Here is an 18,493-nt window from a genome sequence, read left to right on the forward strand (position 1 = left end):
TGCACTTATCAATAGCAGATGCCAATATTGAAAAACAATAATATTTAGTCCAAATTGATTTATCAAGAAGCATTATAAAATTATCCACAGAAGCACGGTCTGTGTTAGCAGAAATAAATTTGCAGGTATCATTGGTCCATTTTGTTAATGCTGAAGAACAAAGCAGAAATCAGGTGGAAGAGTATTCTCACAACAGAATTTTGAAATTCACATAAATTATTTTGAGCTTTTGCTCAGGGATTAATTACTTGTTTTTTGTTAAAAAAGAATTAGGTTATGCAGATAAAATGTTGCTGCCCTATGTGCAGAATTGTAAAATAATTTACAACCTCAATCTGTACTGTTCCCTGAATTGCTAGTAGCTGTAAAGATAGTAGCAGCTATGAATTACATACATATTGATAGACATGCTATAATCCCTGAATCCCATCGGAATCATAAATAGGGAATTTTTCAATCGACGAATATCCAAATCGTATGAGAAGGAAAGAAAGAGAGAAAGAGAGAAATAAATAAATTGCATTTATATAGCATCTTTCACATCCTCAGGACTCTCCAAAGCACTTTTACAGCCCATGAATTATTTTTTGAAGAGTAGTCATGGTTATTTTGTATATCAGAAATTCAGATGTGTGCTGAACATGATTTTCTGCCATTTAAATTGATAGCAAATCAAGCACTGGGCATGTCCGATTTTCCAATATATGCCCCAGTGGGCAAGGCTCCCTGTTGGGAGCATAAAGCCAGTAAATTACATCTTTACCCTATGCAGTGGCCAAGTCTAAAACTAGGCCAAGTGTGGGGATAAAGGGATATGTTTTCCAAGCAGTATCGTTCCCACACAAACTCTTCCCATACTCATACTAAATCCTTCTGTATGCTTTTTAAACTCTGGGTCCAACACATTTTCCGGGGTGGTAGCGGCCGCAATCGGTGGCAAGTCAGGTGGGAAAGTTGTTACTTTTCACAGTGGGTCGGGAACCCGCTGTCAACTTGCTCCCACGCATCTTTCCCACAGGCGCATCTGTCATCACGGAGCCGACCCGACCGGCAGCAGCGGGGAACACAATTGAAATCATTATGAGGTAGTTTACAGGCACTTAAGAGTCTTTTCCCCTCTACTGAGTTCCATGGCTGTTGCTCCAGCTGATTACTTGACAGCATGAAAAACAAATCAACATAAAAACGTGTTGATTACATCAGCTAACCAATTGATGGAGATTCTGTTCTGCTTGAAAAGATACTGGTAAATGTTAATTTTTCACTGGCCATTCTAAACAGTTGCCTTCCAGCTCAAGAGTAATTGCAGTGAATTACTATAAAAAATGACATATACTATTGAAATAAATTTTTGTGTTGCTTCTGGTCAGGTTTTTCACACAGTATACTGTGATTTTCCAGTTACACATTAAATCAAGTCATCAACTGTAACAATTGTATTCTCATCACTCATTCCACTGGTTCAATTTTCTTACAGTTCCTGAATATGACGAATTTAATTTTTCAATCTGAAACTTTAGGGTGCATTTCTGCGGAGGTTCACTCACTTGTCCATTGTTAATTCCAATGGAAGGGCTGCAGAAATCCCAGAAACACATTGTAAGCACCACGTACACTGTTTGTCGGGGATTCCGCAGCTCTTCCACTGCACTTGCATAAGATTTTGAATTCACTCCTTTACAATTATATTTTAAATCTGCTTAATTTTATATATTACCTATACACACACATCCTTTATTTGTATCAGTTATTGATACAAAAGTCTATAGCTTTATGATGGAAGCACCAATAACTTCCCAATTAATGTACTTTTAAAAGTATGTTCTTGATCGTATTTGTAAATGGAGTCATGTTACTTAATGATCATATTTAAATATTTCTTTGTCACTCATATATAACTTTTATTATATTATTGTACAGTAAAGATTCAATACCTACTATGTTAGATTAAACTTAAAATTTAATGTAGCCAGGGTCCCTTTAAGGATCCCGGCTTAAAATGCATCAAGAATGACATCATCAGACCCGATCCATCTCATTGTTACGCACTGGGCGGGCTTAATAGGCCCCATTAAGGTAAGTTAATTTTGTAAAAAGAAAGTGCTGCATTTATATAGCGCCTTTCATGACCACTGGATGTCTCAAAGCACTTTACAGCCAATTAAGTACTTTTTGAAGTGTAGTCACTGCTGCAATGTGGGAAACGCAGCAGCCAACTTACACACAGCAAACTCCCACTAACAGCAATGTGATAATGACTAGATAATATGTTGGTTAGTGATGTTGATTAAGGGATAAATATTGGCCAGGACATCAGGGAAATCTCTCCTGCTCTTCTTCAAAGGAGTACCTGAGGGGCAGACAGGGCCTCGATTTAAAGTCACATTCAAAAGACAGCACCTCTGACAATACAGCATTCCCTCAGCACTGCACTAAAGTATCTGCCTAGATTTATATGCTCAAGTTCCTGGAGTGGGTCTTAAACCCACAACCTTCTGATTCAAAGGTGAGAGTGCTACCCACTGAGCCACAGCTGACACTACAGTGGGATGGAGCCAGTAGCGGGGTCGGGACCCGACACCGACACTGGGCACACCGCCAAGGTAAGGAAAATTCTGGCCAATAAAGGAACAAATGCATTAAATGGCACAAGTCACAACATTCACCCATCATTTCTCCATTTCCAAATTGCCTTCTTCCCCAAACTCTCTCCCACCAAAAAAATAATAGATGTTCAGGCACCAATAGATTGATTTGTCTGCTTGTTAGTGCTAGTTAGTGGAATACATTTCTATTCACTTGCTTTTTAAAAGACTGATTTAGTGAACTATAACATAATTTCTGTATGGTACAAAGGATAATAAAATGTCGGTTTTCACGGCAGGAATTGTGTCCATTTTTAAGAATCAAATCTTGTTGAAAAAATAAATGGCACCCAATCTTTGATTGCTGACGAATACACTATGGGATGCCTGCTAACTGCTGCATTGTAACGCGCGGACCCTATTTTCCTTAACCCAGTTCCTTTATCTCACAGATTTTACAGTAATATAATGAATGAACTTTTCCCTCATGAAAATCAAAAGATTACAGCTTAGTTCTGTGTGAAATTTTTAGCTTACAAATCTTTTTGTGGTTTCGTTTTCTTTACACAAGAATATTTCGCACAGAAGGCCATATTTCCCTCTGATAAAAAAGTATTAAAAAAGTAGATGTGTGTATTGCTCTTAGCAAGTACGAGTGGCCTCCCTCCATTTCACCTCTACTCCGAGCAATCCACTCTCTCCAAAAATGGATTACGAAACATTAGCAACAATGAGTAAAAAAAAGTATTAAACATTTTTTTTTTTAAATTGTTAAAGCTTTATTAAGGTAACCCTTTATTAACCCATGATGAGTTAGTGCAGCTTGACAGAGCTGCATCATCAAATCGAGAAGGGACATTGTTAAGCTTAATGAGCAGGACAATTTCCAAATACAGGTTCTACCTCCAAAATCCAGAGTTCCGGAATCCAGAATGTTCCAGAATCTGGACACCGTGCCGATCCGTGGCGGGGTTGTCCGGAAACCGGAAAAGGTTCTGATATCCGGACTGCCCCCGCCTCGGCGAACCGACTTCGCCCACCCCGAATTCGCGGAGCCCGACCTCGCCCTGGCCCGACCTCGCCCCGGCCCCCCTCCCTCCCCTTTACCTCGGCTGCCCGACCCCACCTACCTCGGGCCAGACAAGGAACTCCTCCATGGCGACGGGGCCCTGCCCGATCAGGTCCTCGGCGGCGGGGCCCCCGAACATCTCGGCGCTGGGGCCCCCGCGCGAACATCTCCACGACGGCGGGGCCCCACCGGCGACCCGAACAGCTCATCGACGAGCAACCCCCCCCCCTCTCCCCACCCCCCTTTCTGCCGTTCTGAAATCGGGAAATGCCTGAACCTGGGGCTCGGGTGTTTCCAGATTCGTGATGTCAGAAAGACGTTCCAAAATCCAGCAAAATGCAAAATCCGGAACAGCCTCGGTCCCGAGGGTTCCAGATTCGGGACGCTGCACCTGTATCATCACTTCAGTGACAGCAATAAATAGTGGGGAAGAAAAGGTTCTGTGATCTGATGCCTTTCTCTAACTATCTAAAAATGAAGTCAATAACTGAGTACTTATACCAAAAGCAGCCATTACTATTCATATAAGTGCAGAACATGTACCATCAGTAAAATGTATTCTATATGTGAGGACCGCAAGGTAACATTCTGCATATCATATATAAAATGAAAAATTCATTGCTTCCCATATTCCACAACTTTTTGCATTACAAGTAACACAAGAAACACAAGAATTAGGTGCAGGAATAGGCCACTCGGCCCCTCGAGCCTGCTCCACCATTCAGTCCGATCATTGCTGATCTTCTACCTCAACTCCACTTTCCCACCCGATCTCCACATCCCTTGATTCCCCTAGACTCCAAAAGTCTATCTATCTCAGCCTTGAATATATTCAGAGACTCAGCATCCACAGCCCTTTGATGTAGAAAATTCTAAAGATCCACAACCCTCTGAGGGAAGAAATCCCTCCTCATCTCTGTCTTACATTATCCTTTACCCTGAGACTGTGCCGCCTAGTTCATCCAGAGGAAACCAACTCTCTGCATCTACCCTGTCAATCCCTCTCAGAATCTTGTATGTTTCAGCATTGTAAATATTTTCCAGTTTGTTCACTAATTCTGCTTACTGTTAAGTGGATTTTTGGAAATTAGCTTTTTAGGTGCCGTTTTTCTCCCAACTTCAGCAGGAAGGGAATTCTAGCAGCCCCAGAGTTGCGTTGCTGACACTTGTCGAGTTGCCTTATTTAAGTCATTCAGACAGGCTCGCTTACAGCGGTATTCCTGTCTGTGTCGGGGAGCTCTTTTATTGGAGGGTGGGAATTCGCTGTCTGTGGCTGTAGAATATATGTTTTTTTTATGTCATAATTCCTGGGCAAAAGGAGTGAATTGATTGCCCCCCACACGATTGCACTCTCTTGGGACGGGGGGGGGGGGGGGGGGGTTAACTTTTAAATATCGTCCCCTAAGTTAGCAAGCCAAGATGCACTGGTGCGAAGCATTGCTTTGACATCAATGACAGGGTAGATATATCCAATATCATTTCCCCACCATTAACGTGTCTTACCTGCCCACATTTGGATGGCCGTATTCAATGCTGGCCATAACTTCTGCTGATTGACTGCAAATGCTATGACGCCAAATTTGAAAATGTGATCATTTTTTCCTGACCCAAATGAATGTAAACCGTTCCCAAGGCTGGAAAATCAGCAGGGGTCGGGGTGCATCTTAGAGGTCGGCAGAGGATACGCGCCCGTTCTGCAACAGTGGAAATCTAATAAACTCAATTGGAACTCTTCGAATGAACTTAGTGGATGAGGAATAATCAGTGGATATAACACACTATACACAGAAGGCATTTTACAAGGTCATTATCTAAGAAAAGAAAGATAATAAAAACATCTGGAAGTAAAGGCAAAATTAGCCTGCTAACCTGAAAACAGAAGGCAGGAAGTGATGATTAATTGGCACGATGCTGTCCAACTGGTGTAGTCTGCAAGAGTCTGTCCTGAGTCGTGCTGTCTTACATAATATGCCAGAATAACCTAGTAAAGCACAGTCCCAGATACCTGTAGTAAATACTCAAATACCAGGCACTTCTCATCCCTAATCTCTCTCCTCTTCACATCTTGTTTCACTTAAGCTGACAGCCCTCTGGTACCTGACCCAAGTGGTCATGCTTTATGTGTGAAACTGAACATTAGGAACCGATATAGCCATGGAGGCTCTTCCCCCAATCCTATCACACTGTATATTCCAGCAGAGGTCACTAGACTGGAAATAGAAGTAAGACCCCCCTCCCCCTCCCAATCCCAAGGTACACCTTGGCTGAGGTCAACTAACTCAGCACAGACTGGGGATTGAACCAGGGATATTATGGGCTGTGCTGCTCAATTTCACTGTGGGAGGGCGCTTTACCCACACATAGAGCAGTCTAAAGGCTTGGTCAGAGTCAGTTGGGAATGTGTCTCGAACCATTTCATTTCCAACCTGTCAGAACAGAGAGTCGATATTAGATGACATGAAGAATTGCAATTTAGGGGGTGGGGGGGAATAATTTTAAACATGGATTTAACATAAATCTTCCCAAACTCCATCGATCAATGCCCCTTGCGTTCAATCCTCAAATCGTTAACCTTGTCTGAGTAAACTCTTAAATTCTCACTGTGAGCTTTACTTTCGCATGGAAATCAATGCCGCAGTGCAACCTCACAGTGGACTCGGATGATATTGTGCCATACCCTTTAGCCGGTGAGTACTGGGTGTGCGCGGTGTGTGGGTCGATTGGTGCTGCAGGGGTTTAGAAACTCGGTCGAACACAATTGTGTGGTCGGGAGAGCAGGACCAGCACTGTACCAGTGCACACACTACCCAGTGATCTTAATACCCATATACAATATGTAGGAGGAGCTTGGTGGAGAGAGTTACCCTGTTCCCAGAGCACTCCAACGAAGCAATTCCAACACAGCATCTTCTACTTTGACAGGCTGCTGCTGTCATTTCATGTTTAATCCTTGAAGTGAAATCCTCATCACCAGCTGCAGCAGGTAAAGGGCCTGAAATTCCGATTGAGGCCTTCCCGCGGGCAAACAAATGAAATAGGGAAAAAAGATGCGCACTTACTTGTTACTGCTGTGCCCGTTCGAACCTCTGAGCCTGAGGCCTCTGGTGATTTTGCATCACAGCGCGTGCACATGGGAACGTGCGCAGGCCGGGAGCTGGATACAGCAGCCAATCAGGTTAGTATATTTTCTCATTCATAGTAATAGGAGTTCTGTAAGACCGGAACTCGTATTACTATGAATGAGAACTCCCCCCCCCAAACACCCAAAACACAATACAAAATAGAAAATAAATGACACATTTAACATTCAGGTAAATTAAAGTTCTTATAAAAAAAATATTTTCCTGACTTTTTAAAAAGTTTTTTTAATTAAACCTTAAAATAAACTTACTGTAGTGGGGAGGATTTTAAAAAATAAAATGTATTTTTATAACTTTATTTAAAAATGTTTCTGTGTATTTTTAAACACTTGCGCCTGTAAAAGTAAGCTATACACCTGCTTTTTCAGGTGCAAGATTTTAAAGGACATTTGCAGGGCAAGATATTCTTAAATATTGGAAATCTTGCCCTGCAGGTGTCTTCGCTCCCGATATGCATGAGATCTGTCATTACTTGGTATTACTTGGTCCTGTCTACCTTGCTACTCTTGTCAACCCTATACCTTGGGGTGACAGTCCACCTCTTTGTGCTTTGTTCTAGGGAGCGGTGATGAACGATTCTGCCGGAGGTTCGGATTCCGGACCACAGGGAGATGCCCTGAACTCGTCCAAGCGGATTCTGAGACCAGGGTCCAGGGACACTGCCGCGTACTTTGAAGAGCTGCAGTGAATCCAACAGTTTAAGCCACTGATCCTCCTATTGTATTCGGTTATGGTGGCGATAGGGGCCCTCGGGAACTCCCTTCTGGTCTACCTGATCCTCAGGGTCCAGAAAATGCGCAATGTCACCAACTTTCTGATCGGCGACCTGACCTCCTCGAATGTCCTTGATGTGCACTGCCTGCATCCCCCTGACTCTGGCTTACATCTTGGAGCCCCGGGGCTGACTGTTGGACAGCACCATGTGCTCCTTGGTCCTCTTCCTGCTCTCGGTCTGGATCGGCCTGATGGTGCCCATCCTGGCTCACATCTATCACTTGGCCTGGTCACCTGCGAGGAGTTCTGGCAGAGGAGGGCGACCGATTGAGCCAAGCGTACACCGCCTGCCTGGTGCTGGTCACCTAACTCCTGCCCCTCCTGCCCCTTCTGCTCTCCTACCTGAAGATCTGGGCCAAACTCAAAAACTCGCTCAGCCAGACTCAAGCCAACTGGGACAAGGCAAGAAGGAAGAGGACCTTCCGCCTCCTGGTGGTGGTGGTCCTGGTCTTCGGGGATCTGCTGGCTGCCTCTCCATGTGTTCAACATCGTGTGTGATATCGACATGGGCCTCATAGACACACAACTACTTCAATCTGGTCCGGCTCTCCTGCCACTGGTTTGCCATGAGCTCTGCCTGTTCCAACCCCTTCATTTACGCCTGGCTGCATGACAGCTTTCGGCAGGAGTTGAGAAAGATATTTACCTGGTGGCGGAAGGTCGCTCCTGCATGCCAGAGTGTCACAATGAGCGTTGTTGTGTAGGGAGATAGCTCTGACGGCAAACCATCGGGATCCATGGACTCAATCATCATAGGCAGTCCCTCGGAATCGAGGAAGACTTGCTTCCACTCTAAAAGTGAGTTCTCGGGTGACTGTACAGTCCAATCTGTCCAATCGCAGGTGGGACAGATAGCGGTTGAAGGAAAGGGTGGGTGGGGAGTCTGGTTTGCCTGCGCTTGTTTTCTGCATGCTCTCGGTGACGAGACTTGAGGTGCTTAGCGCCCTCCTGGATGCTCTTCCTCCACTTAGCACTCAATGTCACATTCCTGACTGCAGTTGTCCCTGGGAAGTGGCTTTCAAGCTTATGGGTGGAGGGGGTGCCCTCCAAATGTTGGCACACACTTGGGAAATCCCTGCAGATATGGTCACACTGGCAAAGACCCACTTGTCCAAATGTCTAATAAACAAGACCATCTACTCAAAGAAAACAGTTGCAGAAAATGATTTTGTTGTTGTTGTTAGTGTACAGCAACAGAAATAGTGTACTAATAGTTCAACAGATACAACTATCTGCTGATAGAATTTATGAAGCGTTTCAATAGAGTAATTAGGGAAAATGCTTTCCAGTGGCAGGAGAGTGGACATAGATTTAAGGTAATTTGCAAAAGAAACAAAGGGGATATGAGATTTTTTTACGCAGCGAGTTGTTATTATCTGGAATGCATTGCCTGAAAGAGTGGTGGAAGTAGATTCAGTAGTAATTTTCAAAGGGGAATTGAATAAATGCTTGAAGAGGAAAGAAATTGCAGGGCTATAGGAAAAGAGCAGGGGAGTGTTCTAATTGGATAACTATTTCAAAGAGCCGACACAGACACAATGGGTCAAATGGCCTCTTTCTGCTCTATATAACTATGATTCTATGAGGGATGCCTGCCATCGCTACCCAAGATCCACCCCCCAGACTCTCCAGGGAATGGGAACCTCATTTTGAAAACCTATCCCCTAAGATTATGAAGAAAGTGATATTTTATTCAATAAAGTGAGCAGACTGCTTAGGTCGATAGAAAAACCTTCTGTGCAGTATTTAGTGATGTGACTATAAACAGTAAAAGTATTTATGTATTTTTTCCAAGCAATGTCCAATTGCCTTTGTTTCACTTTCTAAGCAGTAACCCCAGGTTTGTACTTTAAGGAAAACATTTGATTTGTTCGATTATAAATAAATTATGACATTTTCATCATGTGTTCGTATTTTCATATTAGTTGGAAAATTGCCATGGATTTCGTACTCCGTGATCCTACTGCAGATAACGTTCAGTTAATGAATGTCATTATATTTCCTATATTAAAAATATGATGCAACTATGAGGTCACAGCCACCCCATGCCAGAGCTCTGCAGGCCCCAAGCTGGGGCTGTGTATGTCAGGGTGTCCCCTGCAGCTGATGGTGTGTATCTTGGCTCCCTCGAGACATTTGCCACAGACTACCCAGCCTCTGACCTGCTTTTGTAGCCACAGTATTTATGTGGCTGATCCAGTTAAGTCTCTGGTCAATTCTAGCAAATTTCCTCTGCACCCTCCACTGTGCATCTTGAGGTGTGTGCTCAGCAATTGATGCAATGTGTATTTGAATGTGTGCTGTGGCACTGTAAATTTGTGGTGTATGCTTTGCAGCTGGCATTGAGTACCCAATGGCAGCTGTAATGTGCCCCTTGGAGTTCGAACTCTGTATGTCAAGGTTGCAGTTGGCATTACTCATCATGGGGTATGGGCCCTGCAGTTGGTGTGGTGTTTATTTGAACATGTGCCGTGGCACTGTGTATCCTGGGATATGTGCCCCTGAGAGCTGAAATTCCACATCTCAAAACTGAAGTTGGTGCTGTGTATCTTGGGGTGTTCCCCCTGCAGTGCTACTTTGCCTATAGGGTGTATGGCCTGGCATTTTGTACTTCAGGGTGTGCACCCAGGCTCTGAGTATTTTGGGTTGAGCCCCCTGAGCTGTATCTCCAGGGTATGTGTCTCATGCAACTAGTGTTGTGTATCATGGCCATGTGCCCTGGAACCTTAAAATGACAATGATGTATATCAAACTTTGAGATCACTACTAAGTCTGAATCATATGATCCGTTCAAGGCTAAAAGAGGTGGAGCCAATGAAGAATTTCCAAGCTCTCCCTATTCAGTTAATTTTTTTTATATCTGAGGAAAGATGTCAAGAAGGTTCAGAGGAAATTGACTAGAATTGACCAGAAACATAACTGAACCAGCCACATAAATACAGTGGCTATAAGAGCAGGTCAGAGGCTGGGTATTCTGTGTCTAATGTCTCACCTCCTGACTCCCCAAAGCCTTTCCATCATCTACAAAGCACAAGTCAGGAGTGTGCTGCACAAGGACCACCAGGTCCCTCTGTACTGCAGCACTGAATGAATGGCTTGGTGTACAAGAGAAGGGTGGAAAGCAGCATAGTCTCTATCCTAGTGACAAGGCAATCGATCCTCACTCTTGTTGTTAGAGGTGAAGGTGAAGGGACAAAGGAGAGAAGGAGGGGGTTAGTAGTGGAGAAAAGATGCTGAGAGTTATCTTTGCTGTCCAGAATGATACTAGAGTATGAGTCAGTTGTGGAAAAGGAGAATGAGGCCTGGCCCAGCCAGATGTGATGGATGCTGTGCCAATTGGCACCCGATATGCTCAATTCTGAGCTCGTACATGAAGAAGCAAAGATAGTAAATGATATGTAAGATGGTAAATGACTGGTGGAGGCAGTGAAGGTTTTGCTGGGAACAAGGACATCACAGATGGGCATGATAGAGTGGCTGAGTAATGCAACAGTTGCTGAGGTATTACAGTGAATGGAAGGCTGAAGGCTATCTGTTTAATGTCTCTGTGGTGCACCATCCATTTTAAAAAATTGGGGTAGATCTTGGCTTTGCGCAATAGTGTAAAGTGGGTGTTAGCAAATCGGCAGCCTGCTTTACATCTCTGCTGATATTTATTTCCATTGACTTCAACAGGAGTGTTGTAAAACGGGCTGCTAACTCGTTATTATCTGCTTTACACTGTTGCACAAAGTCAAAATCTACCCCTTCTCTTTCTGTTGGAGGTCACATTGAGGAAAGCACTTTATTTACTACTGAGCCCAGATTTTGTTTCGCAGGTGTGGCCCAGCGATGGCAGGGATACAAGTCCAAGAACGGAAGTTGCATGCATAGACAAGCATCTATTTTTAATTCCTGGATTATTATCAGGTCCAAGAAAATGTGTGCTTCCCAAGGCTAGCCGATTTTCTCAGTACTGAGGCCATGCACTGCGATGCAGAAAGAAAGAAAACTGACACTAATATTCCAGTAACAATACTTGTCAAATGTCAGGTAAAGTCTTTGTACTTTCACATTAATTCCATACAACTAAAATCAATATGCAAAATGCCATTTTAATTAAAAATTAGAAAATGTGAGCATTTTAAATCTGGTTAGCTTGTTATGCCGTTGCTGCATTTCCCCTCCCATTCTATTCTATTTCTTTAATTTTAATGATACTTGCTTCTACCTATCCTACTCTACTTTTCCACATAGTTTAATATTCTTTACCTATCTCTTTTTTCTTGCAATAAATGTTGGCAACCTAGTTGACCATGGGCAGTGGGTTAGGGAAATAACTCTTGAGCCTGATAATATCCTAGTCCACTTTCAAGTATAAGCCACTGGTAGAGCAATCGTAAGTGAGAACTCCAGCTGAGTTTTGCTCTCCCTACCCAGCAGTGCTGAAACACAGTGAAACACTGCGACCACTGCTCTAGCTGAGCTCTGCTAAATCAGTACAATCTGCGGATTGAACCTGGGACCATCTTGGTCTGTAAGGTAGAGTCATCATAGGCGGTTCCTCGTATCGAGGATGACTTGTTTCCACGCCAAAAAGGGATGAGTTCACAGGTCTTTCAATGAAGGACCTAATATTCCAGGTCCCGAACTGCATGTTGAAGGGTGGAAGATGCCTGTGTGTGGATTTTTTTAGCATGTGGTGGCCGTTGCATACCAGCCACCACACGGGCTTGACAGAAGTGGGTCTTGGTCCAGTGGCAAGGATTAGCCAAGATGACTGGAGACCAGTTCTGCTGCACGGACCTAGTGCGCACACATATCGCAGTGTGGGCTGGCCCATGCTGCCCCTGGGCCCTTGCCTCTTCTGGGCCCCCGACTCACGCCTCTCCTGGGCCCCGATTACATCACTCCTTCATCACTCGCTGCTCCTGCGCCCTGACCTCGCTGCACCTGCTGTATCTGCCCACGCTCTAATCAGCGACCTGGACCATGGTGACATCCATTGTATTTAACCATTGAGCCATAGTAAACCTTAGACTATTCCCTTATGGAGCATGGCAGATTGAAAATCCACAGTTACTTTCCTTGGAGCCTGCTACTTTGGGGATGTCCAAGTAGCAATCTTTGCTGAGCTTGGATTAGACAATGGAAAATCTCTTACTTTCTCAACTGTAAGTCGCTACAATTTCTTCAAGTCTTTATGAGCATCCAGCAACCACCAAGGCCAAACCTATCTGTCTTAATTACAGTTGCCTCTGGTCTTATCCTCCTGTTATTCCACCAAGTAATATATATAATTAAGAAAGCACAGGATCTGAATATATTGCATCAGCTTAGGTCACTTTTTGTGGGAGCAAATCTTGGCATAAAACATGAGGGCTGAGCAAAAATACCATGGCACAAGTGTAATTAAACTAATAGACCTGAAATTCTTTGGGAGTTTTACCAGCCTCTTGATGTAACACCATCGGGATACTGGCAGAAGCCCCAGGGAGACAGCTGTGGCTAGCCATTAACAACATTTTCCTAAGTGTCCTGCAGATCTCCTCCCAGAGTTACATTGAGATCCAGTAGAACCCCTGTGGCATTTGAAGGGCAAGGTATATAGTTTGAATAGAAAGAACAAATATGCAAATGCTAGAAATCTGAAACCAAAAGAGAAAATGTTGGAAACACACAGCAGGAAATGTGTTTGCAATTTCCTCTCTGCAAACGTTGTCTCCTCCCTGGACCCTTCTTTTCCCTGCCATTATAAAATTCTGGATTATTTTTTAATCTGAAGAGGAGGTTTTCCTAAGATTTAAGCCTGTCTTCTCTTTACAGATGCCGACTGACCTGCTGCCTATTTCAAACATTTTCTGTTTATAAGAATGCACAATAATCTGCACTGTTTCTTTAAATGACTGTTTAGTAAAGGGAACATAAGAACATAATAACATAAGAAATAGGAGCAGGAGTAGGCCATTTGGCCCCTCGAGCCTGCTTCGCCCTTTAATAAGATCATGGCTGATCTGATCTTGGCTTCAACTCCACTTTCCTGGCCGCTCCCCATAACCCTTGACTCCCTTGTCGTTCAAAAATCTGTCTATTTCTACCTTAAATATATTCAATGACCCAGCCTCAGCAGCTCTCTGGGGTAGAGAATTTCAAAGAATCACGACCCTCTGAGAGAAGAAATTCCTCCTCATCTCGGTTTTAAATGGGCGACCCCTTATTCTGAAACTATGGGTCCTAGTTATAGATTCTCTCTGCATTTACCCTGTCGAGCCCCCTTGGAATATTATGTTTCAAGAAGATCACCACTTATTCTTCTAAACTCCAGTGAGTAGAGGCCCAACCTGCTCAACATTTCTTCATAAAACAACTCCTTCATTTCAGGAATCAACTTAGTGAACCTTCTCTGAACTGCCACCAATGCCAGTATATCCTTCCTGAAATAAGGAGACCAAAACTGTATACAATACTCTAGGTGTGGTCTCACCAATGCCCTGTACAGTTGTAGCAAGACTTCCTTACTTTTATACTCCATCCTCTTTGTAATAAAGGCCAACATTCCATTTGCCTTCCTAATGACTTGCTGTACCTGCATGCTAACTTTTTGAGTTTCACGTACGAGGATCCCCAGATCCCTCTGTACTGCAGCATTTTGTAGTCTCTCTGCATTTAAATAATAATTTGCTTTTCCTACCAAAGTGGATAACCTCACATTTTCCCACATTATACTCCAGCTGCCAAATTTTTGCCCACTCACTTAACCCATCTATATCCCTTTGCAGATTCTTTGTGATCTCCTCACAACTTACTTTCCCACCTATCTTTGTATCATCAGCACATTTGGCTCCCTTCATCCAAGTCAATATAGATTGTAAATAGTTAAGGCCCCAGCACTGATCTCTGTGGCATCCCACTTGTTACAGTTTGCCAACCTGAACATGACCCATTTATCCCAACTCTGTTTTCTGTTAGTTAGCCAATCCTCATGTTAATATATTACCCCCAACCCTGTGAGCTCTTATCTTGTGCAGTAACCTTTGACGTGCCTTCCAGAAAACCAAATACATTACGGGGCCGACTTTGGTAGCTGCCCATTTCTTGGCGGCCACTGGGCAGGAGGTCCATTTTTGGCACCCGCTGCCGCTGGGTCCCATCGGGAGCCACTTTGGTCGCCGTTGCGTGGGCAGCAGTGGGAGTGGCAGTGGGCAGGAATGGGACTCGGCGGCACGCATCATCAGAATGACTCAGGGTTTTTCAGAGGGTTGCCACTGTGCATGCGTGGGATTTAGCCATTTAAAAAAATTTGAATTCTGTGTAGCATGTTGTAGTTCTTTTGTGGCCCTTGCACGCTAATTGAGTAAGTGCTCAGAACCATAAAAGGACACCACTCAATTTCACCTGCGAGGGAGAAGAGAGGAGAGAAGAGAAGAGAGACAGGAGAGAGAGATAGGAGACAGAGAAGAGATGAGAAGAGAGCAGAGGAAAAGATACAGAGAAGATAAGATAAGAGAGGAGAGGAGAAAGAGAGAGGAGAGGAGAGAGAGAAGAGAGATAGAGGAGAGAGGAGCGAGATGAAGGAGAGAGGAGAGGAGAGAGAGAGGAGAGAGAGAGGAGAGAGTTGGAGGTTAGAGAACAGAGGTGGTATTGGAGAGGGGCCAGTCTGAGTTGCAGAGGGGGCAGTATGAAAAATTTATAACCAAATTGTTCAGCAGCCATCTCTTACATCATAGAGGATGAGTGGCCAGAAAGCATTCATGAAGACTGCCAGAACCAGGCCCAGATTCCGTGGTTCAATGAGCAGGAGTTGGAGGAGCTGGTGACAGAGGTGTAGCGCAGGTACAGCGAACTTACCCGAGATGGGCGTGGCAAGCCTCCACCAGCCCAATACTGACATCTTTGGATGGACATAGGTCAGATAGTCAGTGCAATGGACAATGTGGAGCGGAATGGGGACCAATGCTGCAAACAGTGGAATTATTTGGTGGCGGCAGCTAAAGTGAGCACAAATTTATTCTGTCCCTCTTGTCCAAGGCCAGAAAGGTTGTGCGTGCAATGTGTGTGTCGGGGGCATGAGCAAAGGGGTTAAAGGCTGCAACGTTTCTTTGTGCAGAGAAAACAAGCAGCCAAACAAGCAAGCCTGTGTGCGACAACATTTCAGTCTTTAAGTGTGTGTGTGGGGGGGGGGGGGGGCGGCAGGGAGGGCGGGGGTCGGCAGGGAGGTGGGATAGTGGTGATGAAAGTGAGTTGTGAGCTGTTCCATCTCACATTAAGCCAGCAAGGAGGGGGCCCAGAAGATGTGGTGGAATTGACCAGGCTGGAGGAGCTTGCGTTGGCATTGGTGGGGCATCGCCGCATTCCAACCACAAACGTTTCTGCAGATCCGGTGCTACCGCAGGGTATGGCTACATTCATCTCTGGTGTCAGCGATGGTCATGGTATGAAAGTATTTGCAATGTGAATGCACTCGCAGTTGAATGCATACTTTGTCGCCCATTATGGTGTGGACATGTAGGGATGGGACTCCTTGCTGGCATAATGTGAGATGGAACAGCCACATCCCCACCCACCCCACACACTTAAAGACTGAAAATTTGTCTTCTACTTGCAGATGCTGACTCAGACACCACATATCTAGAGAAACCATTGACCTCTGGCCTTCACAGAAGCCATCACACCCCAGCATCTCCCACCCCGACGTTCTCCACACCCAAAGACACCGGATCCTTCCTGCACCCCTAGCCCACATCACCCATGTCCACCGCTCCCACCTCTGCCACCCAAGGCCAGGAAGAAGAGGAGAGCGAGGAGAGAGAAGGGCTCATATTTGTGCCTCTTCACCTGGAGGATGCGTAAGCGCCTGACATCAGCCCCCTGCCAAGCCAGTTAAGTGTCTGCAGAACCTCGGCATCAGGCTCAGATTTCCTGGGGTTTCCAACAGACTCCGCTCAAGCAACCCACCTTCCAGCAGCAGCGAGCAATCACCTGCGGATGCAGGATGGCTCACTCTATTGAGCCAGGTGATCCAACTCTCAACCACCAGCGTGGAGGTCGGTCGCGAGATGCAGCAGACCATGGCTGGGATAGCAGCCAGCATCACCACAATCACTCAGCAGCAAGATGAAAGGATGGAGCTTGTCCTCACAGTGTTGGAGCGCACATCAGAAAGCATCGAGGCCACAAGGCAGGAGATGGCTTCTGCACATGTGGTGCAAACCCCCGACCCCACACTCTCAAGGCACACAGATGTGGAGGAGCAGGAGATCCTGGTGCCTTCAGTCCCGTGCCCTACGTTGTCACCGTGACGCACACGTCTACGCACACATCGCGCTGCCCTCCTGCACAACCTCCTGAACCAGAGGTAGTGAGGGGCAGGAGAGGGCCCTTCCATCATGTAGGCATGGGGCGGAAGAGGAAATCGGGCATAGCTGCAAGGGGACGGGAAGAGAGGTGAGGGTGCCGGGTAGAAGGGCAGGTGTTGCTTCCTCGTGTAAATATATGTATTTGTGATAATATTATGTAACGTTTGTCATTGTGCACTTGTAAATACACTCACATTGTTGACCCTCTGTTTGTGCATGTGTCATTTTAACGTCATATTTGTGGTGCATTGCGCCAACCACACATCTGTCCCTCAGGTCATCTGCTTTATCAGGAATATCTTCCCATCCACATCTGACTGCAGTGTATATCGGGTCCTGTCATCAGGCCATCGCAGACGAACATGAATACACGAAGGCTAGTTCAATTACTCTAGTTTACCAAGTTGCAGGGCAGACCTTAAGGCTTGCACTTCAACCCTCTTTTTGCGAGGCCAAATATGGAGGAGTGCCACCCCTGAGATGACATGGTCATCAGTTACATTGTGCGAGATAATTAATGAATCAGCTTGGATGTAAAGCAGGTCAATCACTCATAATAATTTTCCCTTCGCCATTGGCCTTCTTAATGAAGGACTTTCAACAAGGTGCAAGAAAAAAGTTTCCATTAGCTTACACACATTTCAGTCGGTTTTATCACATCCAATTTAAACATCACCATCAGCAAGAAATTAATGCAACATTGAACTAACTTCTTTCCAGCAGTCCCACTGATATGGTGCAGAATCTGACTGGCTGCCGTGATGTGATGGCCACCAGCACTCCCTCCCAGCTGATGTGCCAGAGCTGCCCCAATGCACTCCATCTCTCCCTCCTTCCCACCCACCCGATGTGCGATTGCTTCCCGCTCTCACTGCTGTCTCCTTCCCTCCCTTCCTCCTGATTGATGCCTCTCACACTGCTCCCACCCTCCCTCCTTCCTGCCCTCCTGATTGATGCCGAAATAGTGCTGCCTTATTCCCGATCTCCCGATTGACACCGCTCACACTGCTCCCACCCTCCCTCCTTCCCGTTTTCCCGATTGATGCCGAAATAGTGCTACCTCCCACTCGATGTGCGATTGCTGACCCACTGCCGCCCAGCTCAGACCTGCTTTTCCAGAGCGGTCCTTCTGGTGGTCGCAGGTCGGCGGGAGTGCAGCAAAAGTGATCAAAATGACGATTATCTGACTTCCGGCATGGCCAGGCAGGACACTGCGACGTGGGCAGAACCCTTCCCCACCAATCTTCTGCCAGGCAGATCCTTGACAGGAGATGGGTGGTTCCAGAGGAATCGCCCAGAAAATGGCCATTTCCAGTGGAACCTTGGCGGCTGCGGGCGGGACATCAATGAAAGTCAGCCCCTACATCTACTGATTCCGCTTTATCCACCCTGCTCATTACATCCTCAAAAAACTCGAGCAAATTTGTCAAACACGATTTCCCTTTCATAAAATCATGTTGACTCTGCTTGATTGTATTATGATTTTTTATATGTCCTGCTGCTACTTCCTTAATAATGGATTCCAGCATTTTCTCGATGACAGATGTTAGGATAACTGATCTATAGTTTCCTGCTTTCTGTTACATTTAC

The 18,493-nt window shown here is 45.2% G+C and overlaps 1 pseudogene; it reads left to right on the forward strand.

Annotated features, from left to right (window-relative positions):
* LOC139255633 (prolactin-releasing peptide receptor-like) overlaps positions 1-8,272 on the forward strand; it is a 47,211-nt pseudogene extending 38,939 nt beyond the window's left edge.
* Positions 8,273-18,493: the final 10,221 nt, after the last annotated feature.

Source organism: Pristiophorus japonicus, chromosome 3, assembly GCF_044704955.1.
Source record: "Pristiophorus japonicus isolate sPriJap1 chromosome 3, sPriJap1.hap1, whole genome shotgun sequence".
NCBI classification, from domain to species: domain Eukaryota; kingdom Metazoa; phylum Chordata; class Chondrichthyes; family Pristiophoridae; genus Pristiophorus; species Pristiophorus japonicus.